This window comes from Manis pentadactyla, chromosome 12 (assembly GCF_030020395.1).
Source record: "Manis pentadactyla isolate mManPen7 chromosome 12, mManPen7.hap1, whole genome shotgun sequence".
NCBI lineage: Eukaryota > Metazoa > Chordata > Mammalia > Pholidota > Manidae > Manis > Manis pentadactyla.
Window position 1 is genome coordinate 52,068,023 of NC_080030.1, and position 17,489 is coordinate 52,085,511.

The window sequence follows — 17,489 nt, forward strand, 5'->3', positions numbered from 1 at the left end:
CAATATACGAATAAACCTAAAAACCGTTATGCTAATTGAAGAAGTCACACAAGACTACATACAGTCTAAGATTCCTTTTACATGGACTTGGTCAAAAAGGCAAAACTATAGAGACAGGAAGCACACAGTGGGTCCGTGTGCATGAATTTTGGAATGGGGATTGACGACTGAAGGTCCCAGCAGAACTTATGTTTGGTGGTAGAAGTGTTTTAAAAATGGAATTATGTGATGGTTGCACGACTTATAAAATTCCTAAAAATTATTTAACTATACTACAGTGGATAAATCATATGATATCAAATTATACCTCAGTAACACTATATATGCATGCATATATAATGAATACTCGTATTTCATTATTGACACTTCTGCTACCACATTATCTCAAGGTCAATCAAAGAAATTCTCTCTCAGCTCCTTCAATTCTTAGCACTCCCTACAGTTTCTATACTTACAGTTCTGTCTCAAGTACCATGGAAGAATCATAAAAATATCACAACAGTTGTTTATTTCCCTACTGGCTGATCTACTTTAAAGTTGGGACTATTCTCTTTGCAGAGAAAAAAAGGGGGTTTCCCTACTAGCTGAGTGCCAGTTTCAGTGTCACATTTAATATTTTTTCATATATTTCTAACATTTGTAGGGTGATATTGATGAGGTCCTTAATCAGTGTTACCTAATCTAATCTATAAACAATAACACAATTAGTGAGTACCAGAGATGATATTAAAATCCAAATCTGGCCAACTACATACCTGTTGCCCTTAATTAAAATCTTATACACTTCACTCAGATTCCTTCTTCCCATATTTTGCCATGGTCCCACTTGTGTTCTCCCATATCACAAGGGAGATGAGAGAGGAAATTTTCACTTAGGAATCAATAAGTATATAGCCTTAGGGCCTGCAAATTGTAGAAAATACCTCTGAGCATTTATTTTTTAACACAATTAAATTTAAGTACCAAATAGAAAGTTGTTTGCTAGAGGCCAAATTTAAACCTGAGTAGATGAAGTACTGATTCAAAGAAACTTGCAAACAGCATAAATCGATCACAACTTCAGTGAGAAATAAAGACAATGCCAATAGTTCACTAATTTACATATTTATAATATTTTGTTATTTACGAGGTAATTTTCTTAATTTTTCATGAGTCCTGTGAAGTGGGTATCATTACCCAGGTTTTACAAATGGCAGAAATATTAAGTTTAATGTGTCAACCAAAGATGCATAAAAGCTAATGGTAGATTGATCTCCCAACTCCAAATTTACTCTTCTTAAAATTAAACCATTAGACCGACTCATTGTTCCTCACTGAAAACTTTGGTAAAACATAATGGTTCTCTTCTCTAGTGGAAGTATAAAGAGTGTTGAAATATCTCCATTCTATACTGCATCTCCAAGTTTTGACAGCAGAGAGGCTGTTTATACTGGAACATTTGGTGAAAACTGTGTTTGTGGTTCTACACACACAGTAACATGATCAACAGAGGCCCAGCAGTATTTGGTCCTCCAAGTTGACGGTGTTGACCAAATGTTATCTTGATGGATCTGTGAACATTTCCTACCATGGAAACATAGCACTGTTATAAGACTAAGAGGACTTTTCGAAATGCCTTTTATCTCCAAACTAATGAATTTTAAAGGTGAAATTAACATGTGCTATACTTTCTTATTAAAAACAATACAAGTCAACTCTTCCAACTGAGAAGAATAATTAGCAAATTTAACAACCACAACTCAACTTCCTATAGGGTTAATTGTTTGTGTTAATACTACTATTCTAGTTTTCTTTAGAGACATTGCCCGTCAGTCACTATGAGTCAAATACACATACATGAGTATTGATAAGTATGTATAATTTTGTATCTCTTCTTCAGTTGTAAGGCTAATTTGTGCTTTGCAAGGACCTGAAAATCCATTATTTGATTTCATCCTTTCAGTAAGAATGAGCATGCAGACAAAGAGGTAGACTTTCTTCTAGGTTAAGAAACTCTGAGTCAGGAAATTTGTTATTTGTTCAAGTGTTTTTATTTCTCAGAAGAGGCATGAATTAGTAAAGTTTTCAAGTGACAATTATAATTAAGGAATGATGTATTGCTTAAACTATTAAGTGATTATTCTATAAAATAAAAATCAAAGCAAGACATTGAATAATGAAGCTAAAAAAAGTTTTCCTTGCTATGGACATTATTTTAATTACTTGTTTTATTTATTTATTATTATTATTAATAGCTCTGTAAGTTGACATATTGATATATAGCAAATAGTCTATGTATTTTATGTGTATTATTTCACATGCACTAACCCTTTCTATGAAAGATTACAATGGTGTGTTTATCCCCATTTTAAATATGTTACCAAAGATTGGAGGGGCAGAGTAGCTTGTCTAAAATCACGTGACCAGTAAAATAATAAAGCCAGAATTGGAATTTAAGTGTTTCAGATTCCAAAGAACTTTTTTGTAGCCAGTAAGTTATAATATAGCAAACAACAGATTTTAAAACCATACACACACCTATGTGCACATGGATATATACATGCCCCATCCACATACATTTGTGCACACATACGCGCACACATCTGAACAAATTATAAGTGTCAGTTATTATGTATGTGAAATGCCTTTTCTTCTTGATATTTTATTCCCCAAACAGGCATAGCTATTTTAGAATGATCATGGCTCTGCTCTTAAAAGTCATGATACCAGGGACTGCAAAGATTCTAAAGGAGTGATTTCATTCCATAGAGACCATATTATGCATGTTATAAATGTTTAAGATAGAGTGCACAGTCTGTCATGTCAACTCCCATCTACTTCAATGACAGATTCTTTTTCTTCCAGCACTAGTGGTTTGAATATATCAGCTACCAAAAGAGGAGACATTTGTCTTGGAGTTCAAACACACACACACAAAACTCATGATAGAACCACAAAATAGAATTCAAGTAGCAGCAAAATTCTAAGTTAAACCCACAAAAGCAAAGAAACGTAGCATTTCGCCAAACAGTTCAGTGAGCATCAGAGTCCTTAATTCACCCTTGATAGTATCAGCTGCAAACAGCACAAACTTACATTTATCAAGTATTTCTATATGCCAGAAACTTTGTTAAATGCAACATATGAATTATCTCATTTACTCTTCACCACAACACTATGAGAAATGATTATTATTTCCCTTTTCATTCTGAGAAAACTGAAGCTAAGAAAGGTCCAGCAGCTAACTTGTTCAAAGGCATGCAGCTAGAGACGGAGCTGGGGTTCCAACTCTGGCTTCAGAAAATGAGCTCATAACCTCTACATATACATACACATATAATATATTTATTTGCATTAGAACAAGAAACTGAATTTTATAGCACCAGGGAAATTCAAATTTACAAGGGAGCAAACATCAGAATGTACAGAAGTCAATTTGTTTGAATATTCAAAAAATTATATCCATTCACGAGACATTTTTTAGACATCTAAAAAATCTTTCCCAGACTATGCACTAAACTATGACTTCAAAAAACATTTGCCTGTTTCTGCTGGCAGGTCTTGCTGAGATCAAACCGGCAAGGGAGAAACATTTGAAAAAGGTGAAGGGAGTGCGTTTTCTAGTACACTTTTACATTTTTTTTAATGGAAAGCCCTATTTTATCCATTTGTGCCCCAGATTTGTTTTGGCAAATAGCTCTCATTACCAACTCTAACTAATCCATGCATCTTGAAATGAATCCTGAGATTGTGCCCAGAGAGTAGTAATTGATTAGCATTGTCTGTCCTGACAGGGGTGAGGTAATATGCATACCTATATTTGATAACCCTCCTTGCCTTAGACAAATAAATCCACCCCTTCTGAAATACACTCCAAAGTGGTCTGTATACAAGCAGGAAAGGTGGAAGGAGAGAGGAAGGAAGGGAGAGAGGGAGGGAGGGAGGAAGGGAGGAATGAAGGAACGAAGGAAAAGGGGGGAGGGAGGGAGGGAAGAGAGGAAGTTCTTAGGATAACTATCTCTATAACTGGACTAGACTTTAATCTGAAATGTCCAGACTAACTACATGGCTAAGATTGATTTAATAATTGTTGAAATTCCCAAACATTTAGTTTTTGTATCTAGCTGTCTATTGGATATCTCCTTACTTTCCCACATAAGCACCATACTGGCCCTTGACAATATAACTTTCTCAGGCAATTTTACCCTGTCAGTATTTCTCTCTACTTTTCTTCTATCTACCTATCATCTCCCTATTCAGGTCCTGCCTCCTCAGTAAATCCTGGAGCAGGTGTTCCTGGGGAAAATCTTAGAGGATCTCTCTCAAGTGGTCCCAGAGGAGCTTCACCCTCAGCGATTTCACCACAATCCCCAAGGGGACCTTACAGCTCTACAGAGGAGAGTTCTAAAGGTCAACCAGCTGGCTACAGACAGAACTGGGTATTTAAATTCAACTTTCCCACATTTCAGTTGTACCAGATCATTCCCTCCTAACCAGCCAAACATAATTCTTTACTAGCAACTGGAATACTGGCTTTCATTCTCTAAACAACTCCTTTTAATTTCTCTTCTTTGTTATTCATTGGCTTTGTCATATGAATAGATTGTCTTTCCACTGAGACTGTAGAACTCGGTGGGCTGAGGTCTTGGAGGAACAATGCAGAATCAGAGAAGGAACACAGGCTACCTGTCATAAGATCTAGCATCTGGTTTCAGCTCTACCAACATTCTAGCTATGGAACTGTAAGTCATTTCTCTGAAACTGAGTTTCCTCACCCATAAAATGGGGTAAATAATTATCTTGCTTATTGTTCAGGCTTGCTGTAAGGACTAATAAGGTATTATATTGGTAAAAGGTTTGTAATTTATTAAATGCTACACACACCGAGGCAATCCAATATCTCCCTTACGCCCTCCTCAGCCTTAGCTTCCCGGAAGGGCAGATGGCAGCATCCTGGACTTCTGTCCTTGAACTTCTAACAACTGTTGCTACACGTTAGTCCTGCTGCCTGGGCTTTTCCTCTGTCCCCATGTCCTCACCAAACAAAACTACACAATATAAATATGACCTTTGATACAATATCTATGAGGGCTTTATTTTGTTTTCTGGTCTTTTCAATGTTTACATTCATAAGGAAGAAGGATCGTTTCAATCCTTACTTAATACCATGTGGCATATAATGAAACTGCATCACAGCCATTTATAAGTTCATTCTGAAGAAAATTCAGTTCTTTACCTGCCAACATCTAAAAGCTATAAATAGTGAGAAAAATAGAGGAGCCTTAAAAGTCCATTGAAACATATTGGATTTGGAGAGTTTCTTGGATGGCCAGAGTGGAAAAATATTTTGCTAAAAAATAGGGAGTGTTGCTCCTCCTGGCACAGAGGCAGACAGTTTAGTTAGTATTTACCCAGCCTGTGGTGAGGGAATACTTGGCTGTTTATTTCAGTGGAGGGGATGTTGAGAGACGCTGTTTGTCTAGTCAGAAATGCCCTTTGAGACTGCAAGGCTACCTGTGACCAATTTTCAACTAAATTTATCTTTGGACTTTGTGTAAGTAATCCAGCCTTAACCAAATCCATTCGGTCTTCTATATAACCATGTCCCAAAATCCTTACCAAAAATCTTCCTGCTTTGGTCCACAATGATGGCTTCTGATGATGTAGCCAAAGCTGAATTTGAGACTTAAATGTGAGTTCTGGGTGAGTAGACTGACTTTTACTTGATGTAGGAAATAACTATCACTTATTAAATAAAATGGACCAGTCACTTTCAAACATCTCTGCCCCTTGCTCCATGGTAGAATAAATAATACATACTATTGATCATTAATCAAAGTAGCTAGCTTTATTTCATGAAGCAATTTATGTCTTATTTCATTTCTTATTTGAAAGCACAGCTAAGGTTTTTAATAACTACTCTCAATGACAATCTGACTCTGACATTGAAAACTTGAAAAATGTATTATTTTTCAATCTCCTGCACTTCAAGCTTTATGCTCCTTTGATAAAATTCAATAGTTCAAAAGATAGGATGGCTGTAATAAAGTGCAAAAACATATTTCTGAGATTGTGAGTAAGTAGTGAGGACTATCTGTTAATCAGCTTTGTTTATTTCCATTGGCTTTAATCTTCATGTGTAATCTCACTCGGTTGGATCTTTCTTTTATTTTCTTATTTTTTCGCCATTTAATCAGGCTGTTCAATTTAAAAGACAGTTCTCCTGAACCCAGCAAGATAATGAAGCTAGGACTGTATCTCCATAACAGTTCATAAATATTTGGCCAGCATAAAAATCAATTTGGGGATTTTTACCCATTGTTTTTGCTTCTGTTTCCCTATCTATTTTCACATCTTTGATTCTGCCTCATTAACCATTCAATCTTCTCAAAAATCCTGTGAATAGACATTATGACCCCATTTTATAGACGATAAAATTGCAGCCAGGGCAAATAAGTTGCCAGCATAGTAAATTGGGTGGCCCGGATTTACCCTGAGTTTGACTTGCATACCCAGGCCCTTGTTGCAGGGCCTGGGAAGTCTTGCTAGGGCAAGAATCTACAGCCCCAGTTTCCTGTAAAGTTGACAAACGCATTAAATCAAAGATAAAGGCCTCTATGTTAGGTTGTCAAGGGGTCAGTTCACCAGAACTTTAACATCCTCCTTAGCTCTGTTCCCATACAGCAATCCTTCTTGAGCCTGTTGCTGCAGAAACACAATTCAAATATGGGGGAGTCTCAACTCAAGGATTTTGAGAATTGGACTGAAGCCTGTGTCCAATGGGTTCTGCTGGTGCACTTGCCAGGGAGCTCTGTTTAATTTATACCATCCCAGAGGACCAAGGCTTCCTAATTAAGAGCTACTGTCTGGTGAATAATACACAGGGAAACTACTACTTGGGATTAAACCATACAGAAGAATTCAGAATTCTGCATGAAAATAGAATGATATACACAGCAAACAAATGAGATTTGGACAACCTAAAATTAGAACAGCACTGAATCACGTGCCTTTATATCTAATTTGTTACTCAATTGCCTCCCATTAGTTTCTTACTGAAAACCTCATACTGTACATTTCAATATATAAAAGAAGTGATGCTTATACACTTATTCTTAAGATTTTTTTATTATAATCTCTTCAACTCCTGAAAAAACAATAATAAGTAATGGTTTACCACCCTGGAGTCAGCCATCTACTTCTTTGCCCTTGACTATCAAAATCAAGAAGTAAGTAAAAGCAAAATATGTTACCAACAAAATATGCCACTGTTGCTTCAGTCATGGCAAAGGATGGGAAGAAGTAAGGAAATATACAACAAGAAGAGAAAAGACAGTGAGGAAATGAGTACAGAATTACAGTATTGTAAAGTAGCATGATGCAACAGAAAGTTTTGGGTTTTGGGGCAAATTAATCAAAGCTCAAGACCAAGCTCAGAAACTCAAAGATCTGGTTATTCAGCAAATTCTTTAACCTGTCTAAGCATCATGTTAAAAAACAATATACACCTCATGGGGACATTGTGCATAATGAACAAGAAAAAGTGAAAAGTTTGATAATTATTGCTTCTAGCTTCTAAGGAAACACTAGACATCATCTTATCCAACATCCCACCCAGAGGAGGAAACCTCTCTCCAGCACCTCTGCCAGAGAAAGGCCACCCGTGGAGTTTACACTCCATTAGCCTTTCTTGGCTATGCTTATTAGAAATGCAAAATTAAGGCAAAGTTTACTTGACCTTAACTTCAAAATAAGCCCCTTAAAAATGTGGAGCCAGAGCTATGTACAATGTGCCACAGAGGGACACCCACCAGCTCCGGGGGCCGTGGTCCATGCCCCAGGTGCCTCCACACCAGAACTCACCATCAACTCAGCTCCTGACTCTTTCCTAGTAGTTGAAAAGCCTGCAGGCTGTGGTCTTTCCTCAGTTCTATAAGTGTGTAGTTGATTTGTATAATTTTGTTTCCTACTTGCAAAAGTCATAGCTAATCAAGACAGCATAGTTTGAAAAATAGGAAAAAAAACAAACTTCTACTCCACTCTTTTTTCGTATATGCCGGCCTGCTACTTTTCTTCCATGCACGAATATCTATTTTTTATTAAAAGAGTATCATGCTACAGACAACATCCTGTAGCCTTCTTACACTGTTCAATTAATTCGAGGCTAGAGATACTAGAGCTCAGGGGCTTATCACCCTCCAGGATAAACTGACAGAGAGTGACTGATTAGAAAATGAATGAATTAGATACCCCCAGACAGTCAAACTTGACTATACAGACCTGTTCATCTGGAGATTTAGTGTTCTATGAGCCTTCATTAAAATTTGTAATTCTAAGAGTGTGTTTGGATCTTAGACAATATTGGGAGTTGTTTAGGTTTATCTAATTAAATAGCCATTAATGTCAAAGAAACATAATCTTATACACTAACTTATAATAGTCACAAAAAATATCATAAAAGGCTGTTGTTCTCTACTGAAACCCAGAGGTACTAAGTCTTTCTGATATGTCTAGAAATACTGGTCTAAATAGCTCCATTCAGAATTGGGTTACTTTTGTAATGTCAGGGATTGTTGGTGCACCTTGGTTGTTTGTTCACAATACAACAAGGCAGGGTGGATAATCAGGCCTGAGAAAGCAACCCAAGTGGATGTGACAGACTCTGGGCCTGGCTCTCAGAAGTTTAGCAGGGCCCAGGAGGCGTGGTGTCCAACATATGCAACATCTCTAATCCTCATTCAGACAAAGCAACTGAGTGCTGTGTTAGAACCATCTCTGTGTTTCCTTGACCTTTCTCCTAGACTAGTACATCATGATAGCCCCAACTAAGAGTTATGTGTACCTTTGCTTGCTCTGTTCTAGACACCTTATCTATGCAATCTCATTCAACTCTCAAAAAATCCTGGTAAGATGGGAATTCCTAACCACATGGCAAAAATAAGATACTAACACCCCATGGGAAGCAATTAATTCATGGCCATGTAGCCAGTAAGTATGGAGCAAGCATTTATTCATTCATTCAAATATTTATTGAACACCTATCATATACTAGGAACTGTCCATGGGGATAGGGTTCTTGCTTTCATGAAGCTTACATTCTGGGTGGTCAAAGGAAAAGAAATAAACAAGGAAACCAAATAAATATACATGGTAATTCTAGAGAGTGTAAGTGCTAAGAAAACCAAAAAAGAACAATATTGACAGAGACTGGCTGGCAAGGAAGAAGAGGTTGATTTAGACAAAGGAGTCATGAAGGTTTCTCCCAAGAGATAAAATATCAGCTGAAACTTGCATGGAGAGAAAGATCCAGAAATGAAAGTGAGAGAAAAGAAAGAAGATCTGAAAGAAAAGAGCAAGCAAGTTACAAAAGGCAAGGCCTGAGGCAGGAAGGAGCTTGGTTTATTTAAGAACAGAGGTAGGCTGTGGCCACATTAAGCTGATACTTGCAGGTCATGATAGAGTTGAGATTTTATTCTGTTATGAAAAACATTTCAAAGGCTTGAAAAAAGAGAGGAATGTGAGTGGATTTATATGTTTTAAGAGATAAAAATCTGGGTCTTACTCTGAAGTTTTTAACTCTAGCACAATAAAGTTTCAAAGAATTAGCATCCAATTAGTATAGAATAAAGAAATAACAACAACATAGTTCAAGAAAGAGGAACGATTCCAATGGGGAGAAGAGCATGAGACTCAGAAACAGGGGTAGTCCATGCAGCCTTCAGCGGAGGGTGGACTGCTCAGAGGTTTGCTGGCCTTACCCACCAGTCAAGGATGGAGACCCTAAAAGGAATCAACCACAAAAACAAGCCCGAAACCAGTCCTTGGAAGGGCAAAAGTGCTCTCAACATTCTCAGAACAGGAACAAAGGGAAAATGGATAATGCAGAAGCTCAGGATTTATGGGTACTGAGAGGAGGCAAAGCAAGGGAAGGAGATACCAGGATGATGAACTTGGGAGAGTACAAAATCAGCTCAGGAGTGACAGGGAACACAAACCAGTAGGATTCGCTCTGGGGAACAGTGCATGAAACGTGGAGATCATCATGTTCTCTTAGGTAAGGGTGGTGCTCTGTCTTTGGTGACATGAGAGTGGACTGCTTGCTCTCTGGGGAAATGAGAAATGACAAGGCAAAGAAAATTAGGAAGGATAGAAGCTCAAAGTTTAGCATGAATTTTTTTCTTAATTAACTTTATTTAGTCTTTATTAACCATCTCCTTTAATTGTCAAGGTATACATGATGTTGATTTAATAACCTCTTAAAATTTTTCAGAATTATTGAGGTCACAATGATAGGCAAATTGAGTTGTGTGCTTTGTAAACTTAAGGTAATTTTCATAAATCTAATGAACTTCTTATCCTCTCTTCTTAGTCTTTCTGCTCTATTCTCCTTCTATATTTCCCTATCAAACTCTCTTTCCTTTGTTTTCTCCCTGCCCCTTTCTTCCTCCCTTCTTTTTTGCATATTTGTATGTGGACAGGTAAAATAAAATAACAAAAAGATTTGCAGACAATTACTATGAACTTGTATTTTCTGTGAGTTTATCTTTTATATTTTTCTAAATATAAAAGCAACACTTGCCATTCTCCAGGCTTCAGGAACATTGTATATTATCCAGAATTTTTTAAAGGAAACAAAAACAAAAGGAAAAGAAAAACATAATCTCCTCAGTGGTTCATTCATCATTTCTGCAAGTTCTTTCACTATTTGGGTATACTTCATTTGGTTGAAACGAATTCATCATTTCACTGAAATGAAATGAAATCATTTAAAACAACCAGTGGTTCCCTTACTATCTCTTCCATTGACTTGTGTTCCAATTCCCTCTTAAATATCTTTGTTCTGTGCTGTTCAGTTTGAAGAGCCTTGCTGGAGAATGCAAAAGGAAGATAAGATCTGAGGAGTTCTGCTTTCTGTGTGTCATCTATTAACATTGCACCATCTGCCCCGGGCAACTCGCCTATTCCTTCCCTGTTCTCTTCTGAGTAGTAAACAGATTTAGTCAAAGGAAAAAAAGAAAAGGAAGAACAAAGGGTGCACTGCAAAGGGGTGGAGAGTGGGAATGGAATGACACCCATTGGTACAAGATTATAGGCTGTTTACCGGAGGCTACTGTCAGGCCCCAAAGACACCTGCTTGCTCCCCTATCTGATACACCCTCTCTGCACAGCTCTAACCAAAAATTATTAAAAGGAAATGGGGGTAATATTGCACTGTAGTTGGCTTTATCTGTGAAATGCTGTAACTGTCATAGGGAGAGGTCAGTCTTAATCATCTTTGTCTTTCAGAACGTAGCTCAAGCAACCCCTCCACTAGGCAACCATCCCTGGACCAGCAGCCCCTCCTGTACACACCTCCACAAAACTCACAGCCAACCCCTCCCTTCTCTGGGCTGCTTCTGTATCTTGTACTTATCCCTACTATTGGTCTCATCACATTGTAACATACTATTTTTACATCTGTCTCTTAAATTGATGGAGTTCATGAATTAGTTTGCTAGGGCTGTCATAACAAATTACTACAGACTGAGTGGCTTAAACCATGGAAACTTATTGTCTCATAGTTCTTGAAGCTATAAATCTGAGACTGAGGTGGCAGCAGGGTTGATCCCTTAAGGAAAGCTGTGAGAATCCATTCCATGCAAACTGCTTACTTTTTAGTGACTTGCTTGCAACTTTTGGTGTTCCTTGGCTTATAGATGCCTCACACCTATCTCTGCCTTCATGTTCACACACCACTCTCCCTGTGGGCATGTCTGTCACTTCATATGACATTTTTTTATAAGGGCGCCAGTCATATTGGATGAAGGACCTACTTTACTCCAGTATGATCTCACCTTAACTAATTCTACCTGCAATGACCCTATCTCCAAATAGGGAACTGAGAGTTAGGACTTCAACATATGAATTCAGGGGGTGGGTAAGGGTGGGGAGGAGTGGAATTCAATCTGTAACAGTCAGGTTCCACTTCTGATTCATCTTCGCACACTTGACACCTAGCACAGTGCCAGGTATTTGCCTAAAGTCTAAAAACTTCAAATTATATGTTTAATTGTCTTAAATACCTCTCCCACTTTCAGTGTAGATGTAGGTCTAATTGAACATGGAAGCTATGTTTTTTTCTGAAAGGTAGAATCATCAGGAAGCCTGAAAATCTTGGAAAAGAATGGGTCTCTCTGATCTCAAGAGTCCTCAGCATCATCTGAGGCTTTGATAATAACAGCCACTGCAGCCCTCATGTAAGAGGGCTACACATGACAATGTACATCAAGCCCACGACCAGACACATACATGTGATCAGCCTTTTGCCAGATTCCTGTGATCCAGCACATAAAGAATAAGGCTCTTAAAGCCTGCATACCACATTCATTCTGCAGATACCTGCAAAGACAGATCACCACTCTGCTTTCATTTTACCTTATCATCTATTAGAACCCAAGGATGATGAGATGCAGGGATGAACAGGGCACAGGACCTTCTTAAAGAGGCTTATGTCTGGGGAGAATATAGAGTGTGGTGAATATTAAAATAGTGTGAGGGCTGGGTGTAGTGGGAAGTCGTGAGGAGTGGCTGGATCTCCCAAGGAGAGTAACAGTGAGCCAAACAAGGAGGTGGGCAAAGGTCTTTCCAGGCAGTGGGTATGGTTTACGAAATCTCAGAGATCTGAGAGCAGCAAATACTACCAGCTGGCTATGTGACTGCAACCCAAGGAGTCTGGGTTCAGGGGTCAGATTAAGAGCATCAAGCAAGTCCCACTGAGGAGCTTGGACTTCAGGCAATAACTGAAGGGTTTTAAGCACTGGCCTAGAACTACCAGATTTGCAATTTAGAAAGATCATTGACCTCCAGTAAACAAGAATTTATTGGAGAAGACCTGCATGAATCAGAGAATATAGGTTAGGAACCTATTGTGTAATCCAGAAGAGAAATAATCATAGGGTCAGGAACTAAAGATGGGGGCAGAGGGAATTATAAAGAGGTCATGGACACCGCCTGTGCACACCCAGGTCCCCTATCATCCTTGGCAGCATTTTCTGTGCCCTCACCCCCTCCAGCTGGGCTTGGGCTTGAACGCCCACATCCCCCCTTAGCTCTGCTTCTCCTTTGGAGACATTACTTGGCCACTGGAGGGGCTTTGCCTACAGGCAGAAAGATCTCAAAGGAACTAAAAGTTCGCTTTCCACACACCAGCACCCCCATCATTACTAACACCTCAAATCCCTCAGTTCTTAGCCAGTGGTCATAAAATATAAAATATAAAAGCCTAGTTGCTTGAGTCTGCTTGAGACAAATTCTAAGGCATAAGTTACGCTTCAAAGTTCTCCACTGTATCAGGCTGAAAACACACGCTTCCCTGTCTTACTTCCTTTGTCCCTTTACCTACTCTTCCTGGAAGCACTTGCCCTAAGAAGTCACATACACATACCTCTTTACCCTGAGAGGTCCTTCTGGTGAGCTTATCCTAAGACAAAATATTTCAGAGCTATTTAAAAAAAAATTTAATGTGCAGAGCTTGGTAGGTGATTAGATATTGGAAGTTCTGCTATTAACTAGAAAAGAAAAATTCAGTGACACTCAAACTATGCTTACAAACAAGTATTTGGGGAAAATCAGGGCAAATGTTATTTGAATAGAAAGTTAATTCCAAAGTTTAATTTTTATTCATCCTTTGACTATCTGATAAGAAAAAAACATGTGTATTTTTAATATTTAAAATTCACTTAGGGCATGAATAGGGTGCCATGGAAATCCATCTTTATTTAGTAGTATTTAAATGAAATTACCTTTCTGTTAAGAAGAGAAAAATGGTTTGAGATGCCTGCTGGCCACATGACGCTGCCCCTCAGTGCCCACTTCTCTCCACCCTCCTCCCCTTCTGTGCAATCACTGGCTTTCTCCAAATGTCTCGTATTCTTCACTTCCCAGAAGTGGGTTCTGCATAATGTTCTCCATTGACTGTTCTTATTCTGGCCACCCGTGCTTTCCCTTTACTTTTGAGCAGTGTGCTTTCTCTTCTTTTCTTCTTTTTAAATTTATGAATAAACCAATGTGGTGTATTCTATGAATTCTGAGCTTGTAAGACATGATTATACCTGAGAAGGACTTTCTGTAAATTAATCCTCATATGGTATAAATGCATCTTAAGCACATATAGAGTTAGTTATTGCAATCAAAAAAATTTACAACAGTTAATCTGATACAAATGTAATGACAGGCATAATGAGTATTATGTTACTCAGTGCTCATAAACCATAAGCAGCTAGCATAAATGCCATTTAATATCTAATTTTCACATAGGCAAAGTAAATATGTAGTTTTTAAGCTCCTTTTAAAGAAGCTGTAATCAGTATTCAGGCAAATCAAGTTTTCCAGTTGCACACAATTTAAACAGTAAAGTCCCTAGATTTTCCCCACCCCACCCCAGTAATTATTATCCAACTACACAGGGGGCCTATCCAGTGTTGAACCCAGTGCCAGGTGTCATAGACACAGAGAAAATGGCAGTGCAGTCTCTGTCATCTGGCAACTGGGGTTCTCTGATTCTTACCCCCAGCCCCCAGCAGCAAGGACTGACATTTCTTGGGTTCCCATCCTACCCTCATCTCCACTCTCGCATTGCCAGACTCTGCCCTTCATCAGAACAGCCCTTGCACAATGCCTCCTGGGGTCTGTCCCCAAACTCCAGGCTAGAGCCTCAAGTGTGTTGAAACTCTGGCCCATGATCCCATTGCCTCTCTGACTAAATCAAGTGGGTGTCAGCAGAAGAATTACTGTATTAGCTTCAGGATGGAATGGATACAAAAAAAAAGAGATAAGGCACAGTGAAAGGCCTCTAGATCCTTAGAGGTGGGAAGTGCAGGTGCAGTGGAAGGCTCTGAGAAGAGCAAAAAGCAAGGATGCAAGAGCAGAGGGTCATTTGGTCACGAAGACACAGCCCTGTAGGCAAGTCTCTCTGAGCCCAGGTGGTGTCCTCCCTGGCCACTATGAACAGGGTTCTTCCTTCTGAGGAGAGCTGAAAGGAATGTAAGGTGAGTGCAGAGATGATAGAATAATAGCTATAGTGTGCATTAGGAGTTGTTATGAGCCAGGGGCCATGCTAAGCCCTAAATTCATTATCTTATTTAATCTTCACAACCATGCTCTGAAATCGTTATTACGATTCATTTAGTGGATGGAAAAACCGAGGCTAAAAACCATGTCCCAAATCAAACAGCTCGTGAATGGCAAAACAAGGCTTTGCATCCAACTTTTCCTGACTTCAAGCCAATATTCTTAACTGCTTTACTCTATAGCCTTTACAAAAGACACCAGATCTGCTGTCTTGCTTTAACTTACAGCAAAACACAGTATGATTTTAGATACAAAGAAGTGACACCATTCCCCCTTTCCTTATCACTTGCTTTTTGGTCGCTATGATAAAATTGAAGAAAAAGAATACTTGGAAATATTCTTTGGAATTTGGAAGAGGTAGGCATTAATGTGAATGCGATTTGATTAAATACAAATGGCTAGAAGAGCAGTAGTTGAAATCAGGAGGACGCTATCATGCGAAAAAGACTGAAAGCAGAGACTGGAGATGCCAAGACACAAGTCACCGAACTGACCCTCTTGCCAAGTCTGGTCATATTTATATGTTGCCAAACATAGTCAGAGGCTGGAAGAGGGGTTCTTTGCACACCATCTGGGCTCCTGAGCAGTGGACTCCAGCCCAGAGCCCCCACTGAGGAATTCGCTATGAACATGGAGGTAGGCAGCTTGAGTTTCAGCTCAGCTTAGGGAGAGGGGAGGTGTCCCCTGAAGAGAAAAAAAATCACACTTTTCTTTTTATCCCCATGTTAAGACCTATCCCAATAGAGGCTCTGAAAGGAAGAATGAGGATGCAACATGAATTCCTCTATTTGTTCCCCAAATTTCTTTACCCCTCTCTTGTATGGAGAGAGATAAGGTTGATGACTTGGATTTTGCATACATTCATCCCTTTGGGACAGAAAGATTCAAGACATTGCACTCAGTTAAGTAACCAACCAGTTTAATTGATAGTAGATGGACATTAATTCAAAAATTCAAGTGAAATGTTTGGCTCAGCACTTGGGCCCCCTCACAAGGTCTTCGTGCATCATCCTAGTGGAATTTCTCAGAGCCCAGAGCATCACGGGAAGTGCGGAAGGCTCAGATACATGAAGTGTCAGCACATCTCTTTCAGGGACAACTCACAATTACCAATCTCACATGATAGATAAATAAACCTGATGACAATTTATTAAGTGTGTCGAGCAACAGCAATCCCAGGGACTGAAGGACTTCAAGTCCATACTGCTGGTTCATCTCTTGTTGCAGGTGTACTCCTATGGAAAGCCAAATTGCATTGCAAAATTTGCTCAGGGGCCTGGGAAGCAGAACAAAGAGAGAGAGAGAAGCAACTACTTAATGGCATCAGGCTGAGATAGCCAGATGAAACCATCTTGCAGAACTGAGCCTAGGTTCCCTCACCCAGGATGCACAGTACTTGAGGGTGTGGACCGGCACTGACAAACTGGCATCCAAGACTCTTTTTTTGCTTTCATGACTAAACAGTGCTTTTGTCTTTTCTTTTTTTTTTTTTTAAGATATGGTAATACAATTATATTTGTTACCAATTAAATTTTATAGGCCTAGGAGCCATTCTGTCTTTTTTTAAAGTAACCTCCTTTCTCAGTTTTTATCTATTACTTGTTTATCTTAAAAGTAAATTCTCTGATAATCTTTTTTCCCTCTTAGAGACAGCCTTTCCAAGCTCAGAAAAATCCTGATGTAAACGCATACCCATTGACAACAGTATGCATTTTAACATTACTGGTGAACATAGCATATGAGAGGCAGATTAAAAGACCAAATAACTTCCTCTGGCAAACCAAGAATGCTAGCAAAATATATTTATATTGTATTGTGCATTCATTTACTCATTCTTTCATTCTACTAGTCTTTGTTGAGAACCTATCATTGTCTTGCCATGTTCTAGACACAGGGAAATAACGAAGCAGACTGACAAAGTCGTCACTTCCATGAATCTTCAAGTGAGAGGCAGTGAGACAAACCACAAACAAAATACAAAGTAAAAGAGAAAATCACAGGCAGTGGCTAGTGCACTGATAAAAATAAAACATGTCTTATAGAGAGACTGGGTAGAGTGGTCAGAAAAGTCCTCTCTAAGGTGATGACATATAAACTGATACCCACATTACAAGAAGGAAATAGCTGTAAGTCAATCAGAGCAGAGCATTCCACACAAAGGGTGCATCTGGTACAAGTCATACATCTTCATAATATGCAAAACATCTCTCGTGTATGATAATTTCACAAAGATTTCTGTAAGCAGCAGTTGTGTTGTACATTTTCTCTAGAACATTGAAGAAATGTTCTAAATTTTAGTACTTTTTGGTTCCAGGATACTGTGCCTGGAATGTGTAACTGTTGAGACGGAACAATTTTCTCACTTTATTCACCCAACCATTACATATGTGGTAGATGATTAA